Source organism: Pygoscelis adeliae, unplaced genomic scaffold (assembly GCF_000699105.1).
Source record: "Pygoscelis adeliae isolate BGI_AS28 unplaced genomic scaffold, ASM69910v1 Scaffold12, whole genome shotgun sequence".
Lineage (NCBI taxonomy): Eukaryota > Metazoa > Chordata > Aves > Sphenisciformes > Spheniscidae > Pygoscelis > Pygoscelis adeliae.
In genome coordinates, this window is record NW_008824290.1 from 2,623,930 (window position 1) to 2,638,388 (window position 14,459).

The window sequence follows — 14,459 nt, forward strand, 5'->3', positions numbered from 1 at the left end:
AAACCAGCTGGAGAGCAAACCACACTCCTCAAGGACAGACAGCAGACACTTGCACCTATGGTGCATGGATGCCTGCAATAAACTATCACCCTTCCAAGCACTCTTTTGAACACAGTGACCCGCTGATTAAGGAAAGGAGTTTGCTCTCTCCTGACTTTTCCTCATTAAAGAAACAGTTCAGCACAGGATTGGGTTTTTTTGGTCCAGAGAGTTCCAGATAATGGTTCTCCATTCACAGTTCATTCATGTGGTCTCTTCTGGTTCCCAGGCTGGCTCTGGTCACAGTGATGCAGTATCTATCAATAATAAGAAAGACAAATTTTTACTGCTTGCATTTTTCAGAGGAAGGGACATAATTAGGCTTTTTGAACCCACTCATTAAGATAAGCCTGGCTCCTTCCCCACCACCAGCTCAAAAGCTGACTTATGCATACACACTTGTTGCAGAGTCAACGGTTATTACTTCTTAGATGTGAGACGCTCTGATTTTCAGATACTCTGAAATCAGAAAAGTAGTAAACAAAAGAAAGTAAAACCAAACTGATGGTGACCTGAGACATGAGAGCGATCAGTTAATCAGGGCATGAGCATGGTATGGAGCCAGATAAGTAAATTAGATGGAGCAAAAGCTGATTCAGACAGCATAGAGAGAAAATAAAGAACATAAATTAGCAGCCTTTCCCACTGGACTGAAAAATCCAAAAGTCTTGTGACTATACTAGTGAATGGTCATGTAATTTTAAGGCTGCTTTGTAATACACAAGTGTACAGGGATAGAATTAAAGTAACAAAATTCTTCTGTTTCAGGAATTACATTTTTTAATTTTCATGTTTTTTTAATGTGGCAGGATTTGTTTGGAGATTTTGTATATAATTGATATGAATCTCAGTAATTTATCAATTTATAATCTTGGTGTAGAGAGATCAGAATAATAAACTGCAAATCATTTCCAAACTACTGCCACTGGCATTCATCCATTTTTCTTCCAAATCCCTCCTCAGACATCATTCCTCCCATAGAAATCATAAATACTAACTTATTCAACTATTTCTTTCAAAGAATAACTTCTGGACCTCTAATAGAATGAGTGCTTTATGACCATACTATTCTTTGTCTTGAAAAATGCTGATATGTATTCAAGAAATGCATTAAAATTTGGCATACAAATATATTTGCAATTGTTATTCACGCAGGTGAAATTTTAGCAGAGTATGAATCTGTTGGCTGGATCGTGGAAAACTAAGTTTAACAGTTCTTTGTTTTCAGAGCCATTCATGCTAAGCTGAAACTACAAAATAATCTATTGTTAGATATCTTATTAATTTTTAGTGATAGTCCTTATCAGCCTGGAAAATTCATCTGGAAATATTACCAAAGAAAACAATCCAGTATATCCTAGGATCTTCCCGGTACATTTTATTCCATACAGATCTGAAGATGTCAATCCATTTTACAGCAACAACACTTTCATTCCAAGATACAGGATCATATTATAAGGTTCCCAAATGATAAGGAATTAAAAACAAAGCAACCCCCAAACTAACTGCTATAAACATAAAAAGGATGACTTTAAGGTTGGAAGGTTTGAGCGACTTCTTGATTTTCTTCCATCAGTTTATCTGTTTCTACTTGGAGACTTCACTTAAGAGTGCAAAACATCAGTTACTCATGAACGAGCAATAACTCTTAAAAAGGAAAATGTAGGCATAAAATCAGTTACAAGCTGGACTTCAAGATTCAGCAAATTCCCTTTCTCCCATAACACTGCACTCTTGCAATAAGCCATAGAGTGTAAAGGGGAAGCTTTGACTCTCAGCGATATTCTTCCAGAACAAGAGGTATTCAGCATTCAGTCAGAACAGTGTCTATTTTAGATTAAGAAAAGAGCAAGAAGAAAAGTTCAGTTTTGCTGCGTATCTCTCTCCTGGTAGGATTTCCTGACAATAAAATTGGCTTCAAAATCCTGCAGACATTATGGAGATCTTAATATTAAATGGAAGATCCTCTAGGGATCTCTGAATGCTGTAGCAATAAAATATTAAAAAGTAGATCCAGAAGAGAATAGTGTCTAATAGAGATGACTCCAGAATCCAGTCCAATTTTCTCTCCTTTCTTGCAGGGAGTTTAAGGAACTAAAAAAAAACCAACCAAACTGACTAATGCTCTTAAAATACATAATAGCAATTAGTGGAAAGACTATAATTAAGACTTTTTATTGCAATATCTTTGAGTCATCACTATAATACAGTAACATAAGAGACATTTTGGAATACTTAAATCATATCAAATTAATATGTTAATTCTAACATTTTATTAAAGTTTTTGTTTGCAATAATATATCTTGCAGAAACACTGTCATGTGGCTACTTTCTTTTATTTCTTTTATCTGTGTTATAACACTGCTTTTATTCACAGTGAAAGGCACCATACAATCTGAAGAGTCCTCAACATGTGCACTGAAACAGAAAGATGTGTTCAGAAGCAATCTCACAGATTCACTGGCCACTTGAGACTGAAATAATTAGCCAATTGAAATATATTTTGTAATTTTATCTAGAGGAGATATTTTTTCCATATCAACATTTGCTTGGCTGCTCTTACAAAGGTGAGAACTAGCTGGAGAGAACCAAATTGAGGGAACCAAAAATGATCAGAGGTCAATGAACCCATGATCCACAACGGAAGAATGAATGAACAAGAGTTATTTAGCATAAACTAAAAAAAAAAAAAAGAGAAAGGAAATCACAAGGTGCCTTCGTACTTTTCTGACTTTCTATCCTTTCAGCTATTATGCTGATCATTTAGGCTACCTGAATTCCCTCTCTGGTAATGGTCTAGCTAATAGTTCCAATATGCTTTTAACAAACCTCATTACTGGATTTCTCAAATGGAGGTATCAAGCTTAACATAAAATTATACATAATATTATACATATTATATACTTGCACCTATATAAATAGGAATTGATTAGTTTTGGAGTACTTAAAATATGATCTCAAGATTTTAGCTATGTAGCAGAGATCTTCAGTATTCACTAGATAATAATTGATAAAGCCCTCTAACATTTTATCAAAATTAAAATTCTTAGCACTTCTGCAGCATGGACAATCTATGGATTTCAAAACACTTCAAACATAATTAAGCAATATAGCTTCCCATGAGTAAAGGAACATTATTATCTCTATTTTACAAACGAGAAAGATTAAATGGATTGATTAAGAAGAAATCCTACAAGAAAATACTGGTTTGGTTTCTGTTATCTTGGTCAATTGCTAGACAAGAGAGGGAAGGTTGTTACAGAGATATTTCAAGAAAAAGGAAAGATGAAAACATATGCTAAAGGTCATATATGAAATTCATAGCAAAATTAGGACAAAAAGTAAAAATATAAGGGAATGTGATTTTTTCCCAAGGTTGGAGGTAATATATAGGCTCTTGTTCAGCAACATACTTTGAAAAATGCTTCACTTCAAGCACATAAAATATTTGTGTGGTGACAATGAACTAAGCAGGTGGGTAAGTATATTACTTAAACTGCAACATTTTAAAAAAGTAGAACTCCAAATCTAAATGCTGAATCTAGTGCTTGCTGTAAAAGGAAAACCACAAAAGCCAAAGAAAAAAGGAGCAAAAGATCTTTTCAAATTTCAAGACCTTCTCACACCTGCAAAAAAACAAAGTCACTAGTCCTCCAAATATATGTTTGTATACATGCATGTAAGTTTATGTATGTCCCTCCAAATATATGTTTTATCTCCACTGTGGTAAAACCAGTGCCTAAGAAGTCACACATTGTAGCCCACTGATAGGGATTTGGGATATGATAAAAGACTGTAGCAAACTTCTCCATTGCTTTACACTGTGTGCAGTAAACTACACTGATGTCCACTGGGGGTAAAACCAAATTCACCTGATGATACTTTACAGATATGCACTGGAGTAAATAAGTCAGTGTGCATAAAGTGGAAAGCAATGTCAAATGGAACAGGGCACAGCTTGCTTTTCCCTCATGTCATACTTCTCCTTCCCTTTAACACTGGCTGAGATTCACTTCTTTCCTGTCAGTTTTGCACCACCATGGTGCTGTACTGATCCTTGCAAATTCTGTCATAATTTGGGGTCTTGGATAAATAAGTGAAACAGCCTTTGGCATACAACATTTATATTTATTTAGTAAGATTTTCCTTTTTTTCTTTTTTTATTTCTTGGTAATAATCCAAAGATCCTTCTTTCAATTACCATGCAGAATTGGTGAAGCACAACCACGGGGTTGTGCTTCATTTATAATCAGTGTTGTGTTTCATTTATAATCAGTGGGAAAATAGGTGGCTAACATGTATGAACAAAGGAGAAAAAAAAAATCTTTGAATAAAGAGAGTTCCTGATGATCTTGTTATGACAAAAAGAAAAAAAATATGAACTCAACTAAGGATAATGTGAGAGGGGGAAAACTGCATTACAGTGATGTGGGTGTCTCTGTTACATTTCAGTCCTTGTATTCCTACCAGAAGTAGGAATATTTCTAGAAGTATTTCTACCCAGTCACCCACTATTTTAAGAATCTGCTCCATTAACAATATCATTGCCTTTCCCTTCAGTTTTTAGAACTTTCATGAATCCCTTTACTTCTGATTCTTTTCCTTTTGACTCTGGAGTTTTATTGTGAATTTCACAGAGGATCCTTAGTCAGGAATAATAATTATTTTAATATGTATTTACTTAGATTCATTGATATCAACTGATATCAGTTGATTCATTAATATCATCAGTCAAAAGCCCTTACTGCAAATTGTGTGAATATTCTGTTTCTGCTGCTGACTGTTATAATATCTCTTCCACATAAATGCATGCCAGTGATTTTTTTTCCCCAGCTCAAAGAGTCAACATATTTTCTCTCATCCTCTTTCTCCATTTATGAGCCAAAATTCTGAGGAGGTCCATTCCACATATAACCTGGTCAAATCCACTACCAGCAAGACTGGGCACAATTTCCTACTCTTTAGTATAGATACAACCAATCATGAATTGTACCATTGAACTTGGAGCAAAAGTACACTTATTTCTGAAAATAATGAATTTCATGGGTTCATATTACAGAGAGAGTATAGTCAGTCATAACTTACTTAAGAGAGAGTTTTCATGATTAATGACCTACTGAGACCTGCTTTTTGTGCTTCCTTCCATTCATATGCTGTGTGGTCATGAATATAAGGCGTTGCCCTCATATCACTGTAGTTTTTTTCACATTCCTTCAGAGGAATGTGAATGTTTGCCCATCTTTCTGTCTGGTGAACTGTATTTCTATTTTCTTTTTTCATACCTGCCAAGTTATACATTCTTAAACATCACCACAGAATTAGTAAGAGCTTTGTAGCGTGAACTCACACATGCCATTTGAAAACATCTAGTCCCAGACTAGACAGATATTGACTGAACCACATTAGTTCAAAATTAAGAAAAACTAAAAAAAATCATACAACTAAAAGGAAGCAACCTTCTCAAATATGCCTGTAACTGCAGTCAATCTCCTAAAATTCAGGAAGTAACTCAGGACTGAGGGACAAACAATCCCTAGAGTTTTTACAGTCAGACACCGACTACCTTCCCACCAAAAGATTTTGAAGTGAGATCTTCACAGATTTGTATTTCTACTTGGGCCTCTTTCCTGGGAGCTGCACACTGAATAAGCTCTTATAGCTTATGTTTTATTTTTATTCATGTCCTCCCAGTTGCTGCTACTGACACAGATTGGAGCAAAATTTTCATGTCTATAGTGATTTCATAATAAATCCTCTTTAGGAAACACAGGCTTGTTCCAACATACAGAAGGTTTACACCATATCTTTGTATTCTTTTTTTAATTATCCTTTCTCAGTTCCATCAGAACTCCCCCTTTTTCTTCCTGTTTTTCTCTCCTCATACATTCCTATGTGGCAACTGTTTAACGTACAGAATAGCTGAACGCTGATGTACCCGTGAGGATGAAGCAACAGTGGATAATGTTCTGTGCAGCATGTATTTTCTATTAACAGTTTGGGAACTAAATATAAAGTTCTCTAAATTCAGCAGCTCTTCATAACACATAGAGTTAAAGGCTCTCTGCATATGCAACATCAGTGATGAACCAGGATCCATGAAAGCTTTCTTTGTGCTAGCCATAAATCTGCTATATAAGCTGCTGCAAAGTGTAGTTAAGACAAAATATTCTTTTAAGAGCTGAAACTTGTCCGTCCTCCCCCTCCCCCAATTTTAATCTGACAAGAAAACTTGTGAGGTTTATGATGTACATCTGAGATCATTGAGTGATTACTGCCACCTAGTTAATTTTCCATGCAATGAGTTATATACAACTAGTAGAAATGAAGGGTCAAGTCCTCAGTTGATGTATCTGGGAGGGGACAATAAAAAATGGGTAGGACATCCAGTCCCTTTTCCCTTAGGGAAAACTTGCTTTCTGCCATACATTTGTTTGGTGTTTATCTAATCTTCTTTTAAAGGCCTCAGAAGGCATATTGCCAATGATGGTTATCCCTCCAATCAACATACACTGTTGCCTAAGATATACTCATGTGTATGCTGAGCTTTCCCTCTGTATTGCAAGCAAGTGGTACATCACTTTTCAAAGCATTTTGCCTCCATGTTATATGTACAGTCTCTGAATTCATGAACAAAAGAAAGGAAAAAGCCCTCTGTTGCATGCTGAGGATAGGGACGGATTGTACCTGCACTGCCCACATGCCAATGGAAATCATCAGCCATTCCTAAAGGTGTAAGACAAGGATATCCCATGATAACAGTGCAAGCTTTTCTGTGACTTTATACTCTTGATTAGAGCAACAGCAAAACATTTTGTCATTAGTATCAACATCCCACCACTGATAACTTACTTTCCAATACTCACATGCTTTTTCTTTTTGAGAAGCCACAGCAGTAAGAGGAGAGAGTGAGCCTGGGGCACATCTGTCCCCCCTTTTTGCCTCTCTCAGCTTTGTGATGTCTCTCATGACAGTAGACTGAATTTCTGTGGAAGAGAGACCAGTCTGTGAACTCTGTTTGTGTCTGTCGCAGCAATATAGCCCACAGCGGCTGAAAGGAACCAAGTATTATTTGGCCAAGGCCCTAAGCTTCTGAAGGCTCAAGTATTTTACAGAGTACTCTGAGTACAGAGCGTAACTGGGGAGGAACACGCTCTTTCTCACCAGGATGCAGCTCCTTTGGAACAGTGCCTGCTTTACCCCATTAAAACTAAATAAATTATGCAGACTATCTGCCTTGCCCCCAGATCTTTTAATCAGGCCAAAAACTGCTTGTGTACGATCAGTTTTACTTTGTCAATCCAGGAAAGGAGAGAAAGCTCTCAGAAGGACTGATGAGAACTCTATATGCTAATTGCCTTTCTGACTGGAGAAAAATGTAGCAAAAAACTGATTATAAAGGAGGACAATGAAAAATTAGTTGCTTTGTCTAAATGCTTCCAGTTGTTGATAAATGCTCACTGTTTAGTCTCACCAAATTTTTTCAGCCTGCAGCTGCAGAGCCAGTGTTCCTCGTGCCTCGCCATGACTGACGATCTGACTGCACGCCAGATAATCACCAATTCCTGCCTTACTGTCTGCTTCAGTTATTTTTTTAAGAGCATTTTTTTCTCCTTTTCTTGAACCTGATGATCTCACACCGGAAATTCAGCTTTTCTCCCAAAGAAGAGGGTCTTTTGTGATGGCAACAGAGCACTCTTACAATCAGCTGGGAGTTTTCCTTACTTAGGCAAGAAAAAAAAATAAGGTCAAGAATTGACAGGGTTCCAGCAGTGCTTAAACTCTAGCAGCACAAAAAAGCTATTTAAGGAGCAACAAAAACCTAAAGACACATTTACTCTGAGGTAATGGTGACATAATTTTTTGGAGAATAATTCCCAGTTATTTTAACCTATTTTTTCTTGCTGCATTCAGGACCAAAATGTGAATAGGATATAGATGTAAACTTTACATGGAGACAGTATGTCTCACAAATCAGTGTAGAAACGTCCAGCACAGAAATGGCTCTTTACCTTGACAATAAAGGCCAGTTTGATAGTTTATTTTCTTTATTCCTACAATGAGTCCATTGAAAAACCTTCATCATTTTTATTCTGCTTCAATGCCTTACAGTTTTCTATCCCTTGTAGAGGAAATAAAGTTACTGAAGGCAATTTGGAGACTCTGAATGAGATCTTGTTTTGAAGTTTCATAATGATTTCATGAATTTATTTTGTACTGCAAATTACAGTCTCTTGATTGCTAACATGAGACTTTTAGGTTTTTATTAGCATGTCTGTGGCCAAGAGACTGGTCAAATTGACTTTAGCCTTGATTCAGGCTTCAGCTGTGCCCTTACTTTATAAGTAAAAGATCCCTTTGTGATCAGAATATCTTTACCCTGCTAATCTGATTCCTGTACTCCCATTTTTCATTTCCCAGTTGACTGTTCCATGTCCTCCTGGACAGACATTCCTGGAGAGGAGCTAGTACCTATTTCCTCTCCCATACAATATTATGGGAAAGCAAATCTGCTTTTCACCACCATTTTGCCCTTTAGAAAGTCTTTTCAATGCAGTTCCTAGAAACAGTGTTGCATGAAGTGGTGGAAATTGTCCAGTTTCTCCAGTATGCCACTCCCTGTGTTATTATATGCCCTAAAGAGTATATGACCTTTTTCCCAGATGGTGCAGAGGAGAGGTAAACCAAAGCTTCCAAACTGCTGTACCAGTATTTCTGAATTCCCATTTTGACCCACCTCTTGTTATAGTGATCTCAAATTATCTTACATGGAAGGCAGGATATGGGAATGAAGCTCGGATTTATCTCAGGTAGCTTTAACTTTCCAAAAGGTTTTTGTACCATGTAATTCAGTTATAGAGATGATAAAGATAGAGGTAGAGATCAAGACAGAGCTAGATAGAGGTGGTGATGGAGATGGAGATGATGGAGATGGAGATGGAGATGGAGATGGAGATGGAGATGGAGATGGAGATGGAGATGGAGATGGAGATGGAGATGGGGGGGGAGAGATATGGAGATAGAGACAGATAGCTATAGATATTTCTTCTACAGTCAGTGGAGCAGAGATGTTCGCATCCCGAAGCCAGTTCACTCTATTTAAACACTTTACCTTTCAAATGGGATGAATTGTCCCCTGCTGGTGCTCGTATCTTTAGGGATTATAGTGTCAGCCAGAATGACTCACTTTAAATGTCTGACATATGGACAGAGAAAGGTAGGTGACAGGTACCTCATCACAAGACCCTGCGCATGGGCAGTTATTACAGAGCAAAGAAACTGGGGTTAATCTGTTGTTGTGTGAGAAAGCAGCTTCTGTGAACACATCACGCTGTGCAAGCTATGCAGCCCTCTGCCAGGATCTGCTCTGCCAGTGAGAACATAAGGACAGGAGCCTTAGGGATCTGGGGGCAGGAGGATGCTAGCGGGTTTGTTGCAATGCAGTATGAGGGTAAAGAAAGGGCAGTTGCACAGGGCTTTATATGGGATCGAGCTCTTAGGTCACTATTTAAAACTTCCCAATGAAAAGACTGGCCAGCTCACTTCTTCAATGGTGAAAGCATTTAAATCATAAAAAAAGGTTTATCAAGAATGAAACCCTCCTACACAGGTTCAGGATCAGCTACTGATTGTACATGTCAGATTCCACCCCTTATTTCTGACTTTGTTCTCCTGGGTCTCCCTGCCCTGTCCACACCTTTGAGAGATATGGTATACATGAACAGAAAAGTCTCTCTTCCACACTGCTTCTTTCCTTCCTTTCACCTGAAAAATAAATGAAGTCTTGCATGGAGAAACATGTGTTACTCTTCAAAAATATCAAAGAAAGTCCTACAGTTTTTCAGGGAACATAGTACTTTAAAAGGATAATTGGCATAATTGGCAGCATCTCTGTCTTGTTTAAAGGAACACAATGACTCCAGACATTCTCAGTTACAGCAGACTCTGATTTGAATTGTAACAATTAGAAATGCCCACTGGGTAGATCATCTTGTCCTTTCTGCTAATACAGTATTGTTTCCTCTGATACTTTCCTCGGCGCTTCATCCAGTCTAATTTTGCCACTCTTCTTGGCAGAATAATTCTTTGCCAAATAGGTCTATTGCTAGTAAATATGACATTGTACTCAGTCCCCATTTTCCCGTGTTCTGTGGAATCCCATTTTTTCCAAAAGAAGTTATATTTCACAATGCACCTCCATTAAATGCCTCCTCCCCTCCCCCCGCCTCAGGAAACCAACAACATTTTATATATATGTTTTAGAACTTGAGACCAGTAAGTGTCGGTTTGGCAAATTTGGGCTGGAACTGTCATGCAGTGTTCTTGTAAAGGCTCAGGCTTGAATACCAGTCAAATATCATCCCCTTGTTATTTTAGCACATTTGGTCCTGAGATAAATTCCAGACGTTCAAAAAAGAATGAAAATGAAAGAACTGAAGAAAATATTTGATCCATATTTTGGGCAAAAGTTCACATTTATTTTTAAATAATAAACAGAAAATTGAGCTGAAAAATTGTTCTTTTCATTCTTGGTTACTTAACTGTTCATGATACAGTTAAGCCATTGTCTCTACAAAATAAAGTTATTTGGTTCTTTCATGATTTTTTCAGTAATCATGAGTTAATTAGACTTTAGTGTTTTGTATAATATAACAGCTGGATTTGAATCACCCCGGATATTAGTTTACAAAACCAAAACCACATTGATCTCCCAGTGCATGAATAAGATGAAACCAAATTCTTCCATGAGAATAATAACCACCACACATTTGTGATTCACATTTGCAAAATCAAACCAAGAAATAAATTGTGAAAATGCCAAAATAAACCCAGCTCTGTTAGATCAATTTTCTGCCATGTTTTCCTACAGAAATAATCTTGATGTGATTGTGTTGTTTCGGCAGACATCTGTCCAACTGTCTACAATGACTTTTGAACCCACTGGGCAATTTTAGTCAAGTTTGACAGAGGGATAAAGGTCACAAAGTCACACTTCAACAAATTTTGTGAAAATAGTTAACCAAGTATAGGAAATAAACCCCAATTTCAGCTCTCACTGTGGAAAAAGGTAAAGGAAATTTGCTTATCATACATTTTGTTTGCCACCAACCAGCTGCCTAATCAGCTAATGCATAGTTTTAGATGAGCTTGGAGGGAAGAGGAAGAAGAGAGGATACTATAACAACATAATGGGATTTGGAGTAGTTCAGTACCAGTACAGAAACTTTAAAGGATATAAAGCAATACGAAACCACACTTCTTTAGGTTGACTGCTTACAGAACAATTTGTTTCTCCCTAAATCAGCAAGTCACTTAATCTTTTGTTGCTGCTGTTTCTTTTCTCCGGCATTTACCAGTGCATTCTGTTAACAAAGCAGTGAGAGGTGGAAATCAGAGTTCAGAATCCTACCTAATAAATACCTGAAAGTTCTATGAATGTGATCTTTGATCTCACCAGCTGAGAACTGCCCTTAGTATAGCCTTCTTATTTTCAGTGCTTCCAATAACACAGAATCAAGATTCTAACATTAAGCAGATGAAAAATTGTTTTCTACATTTAGAATAAGTAGTTAATATTAGACAAAAATACATGCATAATTTGCTAATAGTGATCCTACAAATACTAACTTAATTTTCATGCTACTAGTTCATTTTATTAATTTTATGCTATTATTATGATGGACAATATGAAAAGAAGACTGTGAGCCAGAAGACTGGCTGTCTTATTCCTGGCTTGTGCCACTGATTTGTTTTGTAATCACGAACAACTCATTTTACCTTTGTTTCCCATTCTAGTCTTTGTCAATCTTGTTTGCTTATGAAAGCTGCTAAAAAGAGAAACACTCTTCTGCTAAACATTTGGACCCAATATGCCTGAAAGAATAAGGCTTTTGGCTCTGTTGTAATACTGTTAATGAAATTTTTGTTGCTATTATTACACAACTAATGCAATTACTGTAAAGAGTCCCCTACAGCTTTATTTTGCTACCTTGGTAATGTATATATAGTAAGTCTCTTCTGATGCAAAATTACCATTAACTTCTACCTCTTCTGTCTTCCATATTACAGAAAAACAGTGACAGAGTTTGGTGTCTTTTTACACAGATGGAAGACCCTTTCATTTTACATCTAATCCACCTCCCACTGTGACAAATTTCTTACAGCAGGGGAACCCTGATAATAGGAGCTCTTCTTGACAAAGCTATTCAAGACTAAGCATTGGATGATTATACTTATATACGAATCTAAGAAACTGTAAAAACCATAGAAATTACTGAAACATATAGGTTCTGATTTGTAGCTGATATAACTAATTATAATTTGCAACATCATTCATTGTGAAAATTGTTAAAAATCAGTTGTCCCAATCAGTGGCCTTGAATCCCGTGCCATTTCAGTTTCATTTTTTTACCATTTTGGCCTGATCAATAATTATATTAAAGATACATAACAGCCAGTAGCCAAAAATATTGAAGTTGTTTAAGCACACATGTTCCTTTAAACTAAAATACTTCACTATTTTAGACAAATATCACTCTTGCACAAAGAATGTACATAAGCATATTGGACTGGTTAGCAGATGATCTTCCCCTAAGGCATTTTTTTTTTAATTATGTGGGTCTCAAAGCTCCAAACTAAACCAAAATACAACGTTGCTGAAGTGAGTTAGGCAGTTTGCAGGATTTTCAAAGAGCTTTGGGACATGATCCACAGAGGGACTTTGTGCACCCTGCTAGCACTTCAGAACATAACCCCAGATTTTAAATCCACAGGCCACTGCTTAGATGCTGCTTAAACTTGGAAGGCATTTAATTTTCACAGCTGTTTAAATGCCGGGTGCTGCCTCATTCACATTCTGCCTGAGCCCCAGACACAGCTACATCCTCAGGCCAAGTGCTACCAAACTTTGTCCTGCCCACAACAACAGTGAGAAAAGATAGCCAGCATCTCTCCAAACTGTCCTCCCAGTGGGCTTGCAGTGACTTGTCAGAGTCCATCCAGCCCTAACATCTGTCACACCATGCCCAAGCATGGAGTTCAGACACCTAGGTGTTCTTACTAATGTGGCCACCCCAACAGATGTACACTGTTTGAAAATCACACTGCTGTTTATGGTAAGTGGATATACCAAGATGCCTTTGAAAGTCTTGCCCTAAGTGAGCTCTCTCTCCCCCCCCCCCCCCCCCCTTCTTGTTCTCTCTCTCAGTTATGCTACTTCTTTTCTATTATTTTTCATTTTGTTGCAACCATTTGGCACTTTTTTCCCTGATTTCAGAGGCCTTTCTGAATCTTCCATCTTACCCTGTTAACCAATAAGTCAAACAATATCCAGACAGCAGTTGCCAGCAAAGATGAAGTGAAACACCCACTTAGTGGTGTCCTCTAGGCTTCACTATCAAAACTGAAGGTAATTAGACCTAGATCTTAAACAGCATGATGCCATTGACTTCAATGGAGTTATATTTATTTAAATCAGCTGAAGATATACCTCAAATTTTAATGACTCATAAGTTCAAAGGACCCATGACACAAAGGCACATTTTAGGTTTTAAAATTATTTGACACTTTTTTTAAAGTAGCTGATCAATGATTTGAAACAATGGCATTAATTGCTCTCATTCTTTTCACTTATGTGAGTACCAAACAATTTGTGTTATTGATCCAAGCATAGTGTTACAGTAATTTCTTCAGTGTTTTGTTAGATTATGTACTCTGGTGGTTGTCTATACTGGTGATTATTGTTAGCACAGCCTTTTTCCGTGCTGTTCATTTCATACTACAATGATTATAGTTATTATCATTACTATAATTATTGTTATGAGTGTCACATTGGTTAACAGGTTCTATAAACATAAACATGTTTTTTTTTAAATATTTGCCAAATGAAGCAATATAAAATCATACTCTTTTCTATTCAAACTATTCTTATGTTTTATTAGTTGTACTCTTATTCATTCTCTTTCATTAAAAAAAGCATCCTACACACTGATGAGCTTGTTTAACTAAAGCTTTGGCTTTTGGCTGCTGGAAAGAGAAACATTTAGCAGTACATATGTCTGTTCTTGTGAAACAAAGTAAGATGCACAGTTAAATAGAGTAGGATAGGCAGAATGGAGATTTACTGAATGGCAGGGCACTATGATGACGTTCACCAGCCATTAAGCTCCAGCCTAAGAAAAGGAAACGAGAAGTCTATCACAAAACTGGAGGCTTAACGTTTGGTATATACCCCATCTTCTCTTCTGGCCAAAATTAGCCCTCAGGCTGCCTGCAGACATGGTCTTCCTGCTGTGAACCAGTGTGTCTGCAAGGCTGGCTGCGGTGTGGCAGGGCAGGCCCTGGGGACATGCAGGATCACATGCCTGAGTGCACCCAGGGAGCGGGCAGACCTTGGACACATCCCCCCAGGGTGGCTGGGCAGT